The sequence below is a fragment of the Amblyraja radiata genome, chromosome 36 (assembly GCF_010909765.2).
Source record: "Amblyraja radiata isolate CabotCenter1 chromosome 36, sAmbRad1.1.pri, whole genome shotgun sequence".
Taxonomy (NCBI): Eukaryota; Metazoa; Chordata; class Chondrichthyes; order Rajiformes; family Rajidae; genus Amblyraja; species Amblyraja radiata.
In genome coordinates, this window is record NC_045991.1 from 18,146,389 (window position 1) to 18,151,549 (window position 5,161).

The 5,161-nt window shown below is 45.3% G+C and overlaps 1 long non-coding RNA gene across 1 annotated transcript; it reads left to right on the forward strand.

Annotated features, from left to right (window-relative positions):
• The first annotated feature begins 1,809 nt into the window (after window positions 1-1,809).
• On the forward strand, window positions 1,810-4,416 carry LOC116966297. The gene is made up of 3 exons (XR_004409981.1): window positions 1,810-2,109; window positions 4,194-4,237; window positions 4,365-4,416. It is a non-coding gene; the product is annotated as an uncharacterized LOC116966297 (long non-coding RNA).
• The last annotated feature ends 745 nt before the right edge of the window (window positions 4,417-5,161 follow it).

The following is a 5,161-nucleotide window of genomic DNA, read 5'->3' on the forward strand; positions in this document are numbered from 1 at the left end:
CTCTAAAGAATGGACAACACTTGCCCTTTCAAAAGTCACCATCTCTTTCACAAAATTTCATCTAGCATGAAATGCCTCCAATTCACTTTGTCACTAGTTCAGGTTTTATTCTAAAGTGAAAATAACAACAACATTTCAGAATGGTTTTAGCATCATTAATTGATGGTGGATAGGTGATGTTTCAGATTGAGACCATTCTTTTGAGTCTGAAGAAGGGTCACGACCTGAAACATCACCTATACATGTCCTCCAGAGATGCTGCCTGACCTGCAGAAGTACTCCAGCACTTTGTATCCCTTTGTGTATTAACCAGCATCTGCAGTTCTTTGTTTCCACCTCAGACAGAATCAGAATCAGGTTTTATTCGCCAAGTATGTTTTGCAACATACGATGAATTTCATTGGCCAGGTCAGTCATACAATTAAAAAGGAACATACACAAAAACACATTTAACATGAACATCCACCACAGTGACTCCTACACATTCCTCACTGTGATAGAAGGAGAAATAAAGTTCAAGTCCTTCACTTGTTCTTCCTCGGCCATGGGCCCCGAGCCCCCGTTAACGGGACGATCTTGACTCCTGTAGCCGGTGGCGTTGGGCCCTCCACGTCGAGGCGTTCAGCTCCTGCATCGGGGGGGATGTCAGCTCCCCCACGCCGGGCATTTAAACCTAGTGTCAGGGCTGGTTGAACCGTTCGCGGCGTTGGAGCTCCCAAATAGCCTCTCCCAAAACTGCGAGCCATTGATGGTAAGTCCGCAGGCCGCGGTGGGAGCGATCCCAGGCAAGGGATCCGCTCCAGTGTTAAGTCCGCGCCCCACAGTCCAAGGCGGCTTTTCAACTCCATCGATGGTAGGCCGCAGAGCCTAACCTAGGAGAATGTGATCTGAAAAATGATCAAACTCCGGAAAGGTAAAACCTGAATAAAAAAGTTTCCCCCCTCTCCCCCTATATAAAACAAACTGAAGTACATTAAAACAAACTTTAGACAAACGCTAAAATAACAAAAAGATGAAAAAACGAACAGACTGCCGGCAGGGCTGGCCATCTGGAGTACCTCTGCAGTGCTGGTCAAATGGTGGACAGTATTGTTTTTGCCAGAATTTAGACCACATTTCTGATGAATCTGATGAACAACAGAGTAATCTTTCTTGAAAAATCTGAAGGAACCTTTCAATAAATCAGACATTGCTCGTGTTTTGATGAGAAAAATATAAATTCCTTACCTTGTTCCACAGTATGGATCAATTGTGTTCCACTGTAAAGGCATCGATTGTATTCATATATTGTCTTTCTGCTGATGCAACAAAAACTTTTCCCTGAACCTCGGCACACATGACAATAAATTAAACTGAACCTCAGCTGATCATATCTCCCCATATTCCTTGATCTTAGTCCACCTATGACAAGGTCTCTAATTTGTGTTTTGGAGTTGTTTTCCACTAACCAGTGGTCTTTGTAATTTATGCTTCATTTATGTGTTGTGTTGCCTTAGTCCAAATGCCTCTGATGCTGCTGCTGCAGGCAACATTGTCAATCTGTGCCTGTATCTCGCCATTGTTGTGTATCTGTCAATGAATTCAACAACTCCTAAAATGTACTGAATGATTTGGCTCCAGTCAAATCTGTGGTGGAGAATGTAACATATTCTTTGTTCTCCACATCTTAATCCTTATCGTCTCTGGTCTTAAACCTTTACCCCTGGTCATGGTCTTCCCCAACAGGGAACATCTTCCTCCATCCAGACTGGTCTACTTGTTAGAATTGTCTGTTTCCATGAGAGCCATTGTCATTCTTCTATACTCCATGAGCCAAATTAACTCAAATTCTCTTTGTAATTTTCACCATCCCAGGAAGAAGTCAAAACAAGGAGGTTAGGAGATGTGACTTTTCATGGAGGGTTTGTTCAAACTGCCGGAGGTACTCTGTGGGTCGAGCAGCATCTATGGAGGGAAAGCGATGATCAGCGTTTCGTATCGTGACCCTGCATTGACTTAAATCATCCTTTTTCAAATACAAATAAATTATTTGTTTCCAACTTATTTCCACAGATACAGAGGAAGGTATTCACTATGGATTAATCTCCTTCCAGCCTAAAGCAACTGGTGGTAAAATGACTTTATTTAAATATGTTTTAATCTTTTATCACAGTGAGGATTATTGGCACAGAGTAGTCTGAAACCCTGCTGTCTTTGGCCACCTTACAACAGCATCAGGCATTCCTGGGATAAAGTCCCTCACTCTGCCCATCAACATGAAGTGGGACAGTCAGCTGAAGCTCAGTTACGAGCCCAACCTTCTCCGAGTGTGTTCTGGTCCCCTGAACTACAGGGGGGGTGTTCTGGTCCCCTAACCTACTCTAAGTGTGTTCTGTTCCCCTAACCTACAGGGAGTGTGTTCTGGTCCCCTAATCTACAGTGGGGGGGGGGGGGGGGTTCTGGTCCCCTAACCTACTCTGTGTGTGTTCTGGTCCCCTAACCTATTCTGTGGGTTCTGGTCCCCTAACCTACTCTGTGGGTTCTGGTCCCCTAACCTACAGGGAGTGTGTTCTGGTCCCCTAACCTACTCTGTGGGTTCTGGTCCTCTAACCTACTCTAAGTGTGTTCTGGTCCCCTAACCTACTCTGTGTGTGTTCTGGTCCCCTAACCTACAGGGAGTGTGTTCTGGTCCCCTAACCTACTCTGTGGGTTCTGGTCCCCTAACCTACTCTAAGTGTGTTCTGGTCCCCTAACCTACTCTGTGGGTTCTGGTCCCCTAACCTACTCCGTGGGTTCTGGTCCTCTAACCTACAGGGAGTGGGTTCTGGTCCTCTAACCTACTCTAAGTATGTTCTGGTCCCCTAACCTACTCTCTAAGTGTGTTCTGGTCCCCTAACCTACTCTGTGTGTTCTGGTCCCCTAGCCTACTCTGTGTGTTCTGGTTCCCTAACCTACTCTCTAAGTGTGTTCTGGTCCCTTAACCTACTCTGTGTGTTCTGGTCCTCTAACCTACTCTGTGGGCTCTGGTCCTCTAACCTGCTCTAAGTGTGTTCTGGTCCCCTAACCTACTCTCTAAGCGTGTTCTGGTCCCCTAACCTACTCTGTGGGCTCTGGTCCCCTAGCCTACTCTGAATGGGTACAATAGCCACTCCAGAGATACAACCAGTGACATCCAGGCCACTGTTACAACACTGTTGTGCATTGGCGATGGTGATGGGAAGTGAAACCAAGACACCATTTATGTCCATCTGAAGAACATTCTTCTGCACAACTCCTGACTGAGCTAGAAGTGATCAGCACAATCTTCCTTGAATTACAATATTTTTTTGATATTGATTAGTAGGACTGGATGTTACAATCCCTAAGGTTCTTCACCACAGCTGACACCCGATATTCTTGGGGGTGACCACTAGGTGATTTTGCTACCAACCAGACACATCTTCAGTTGTGTACCTCAACATCACTGGGTGTTTCGGCCTTTTATCACAAGACACCCACCCTCAGTCGAGGCAGGCCCACCGCAGGGTGATCAGCCCTGGGTGTGTGTCTTATGGTTAGCCTCTAGATGGTCAGTCACGTGGCAGCCCAGACAGCATCTTTTCTCTTCAGCCACAGCCAGTGACTGCTCCATTCTGCTTTTTTCCTTCCATCTTCCTCTCTACCGCTGACTGTGGCCGGTTGGGCTCTGGACTCGTGTCCGTTGGTAGGACAGTACTTGGCTGAGCTTCACCTGATACCCTGTGGACTGTGGTGGTCAACCTGTCACTGGGCTTCACTCGACTGGTTTGGCCTTCCTCTTAGAAGGTCATGGTCAATGCGAGGCCCCACACCAAGCTCTCCCAGGCACTTTTCCCTGCCCTGGTGGATCTTGAGACCCTTCTCTGATGTTATCTTTTCCCAGCCACAGATGCAGCTTCGTAGCTTATGTCCTGCCGGGGCTGCTGCTCTGTCAATTGCTGTGCTAGTTCTCTTGTTCATAGTCGATTCCTTCTGTAGCAATATAAGGGTGTCTTGTTCATGCTAACCATTCCTGCAGCTCACAGTAAATGCAGAGGTATGACAGATGGGTTTTCTGGAATTCAATGTCTTGTTGATCTACTATCAGGAAGAGCAAAATGTAGTAAGCTTTAGACTTTTATATTCCATTTGTCGTTTCCTTTGTCAACATAATCCACCAATGTCATTTGTAATTGTGATATTTGCATTTATTACAGGCAACAGCGATAATACACTGTCCTCCAATCAAGCATCAGGCACTGTATGTATATTGATTCTTGTTGTTGAAATCCCAGATCGTACAAATATGAATTAAAGCTGTAATCTGTTTACTGATCTAAACAGCGACAACAGCAACGGAAATACAATGGTATATCTTTCTCTTTCAGAACCTTGTTTCTTCAAAGGAAGATGAGTCTGTCATCTATGCTGAAACAGCAACAAAATAAACATGAAGAGAGTGGAAAGTAAAGGCTTGGACTTTGACAAGTGCAACGTTGCCATTTTTGGAATTGAATTGTTTACTTCATCTATATTACTAAAACTAAGATCTTGACCACTTTCTGACTTTCTGTTTCGTGATTTCTGAAAGAACGCCGCCACTTACGGCCGTGATTTTTGGCCACCTCGCTCAGGGTCCCCCTCTGCTGGGCTGGACCGGAGGCTTTTTCCCACCGATGGAAAATCAGAGAGTTGTTAATGTTTTAGTATTGGTTGTGAGTGTGTGTGTGTGTCTGTGTGTGGGTTTTCAGAAAATGTTTTGGTTGTAAAGTGTTTGAAAATTTGGAGACTTTAAACGTTTGAATCATTCGGTTTCCACACTATGTTTACCACTTTCTGAAGTTACTTGGCATTTTAGTATTGGTTGTGTGTGTGTGTGAGTCAGTGTGTGAGTGACTGTGTGTGTGTGACTGTGTGTGTGTGTGTGACTGTGTGTGTGTGTGTCTGTGTGAGTGAGTGAGTGAGTCTGTGTGAGTGTGTGTTTGTCTGTGTGAGTGAGTCTGTATGAGTGAATCTGTGTGTGTCTGTGTGTGTATGAGTGAGTCTGTGTGAGTGTGTGTGTGTGTCTGTGTGAGTGAATCTGTGTGTGTGAGTCTGTATGTGTGTGTGATTGAGTCTGTGTGTGTGAGTGAGTCTGTGTGTGAGTGTGAGTGAGTCTGTGTGTGTGTAAGTGAGTCTGTGTGTG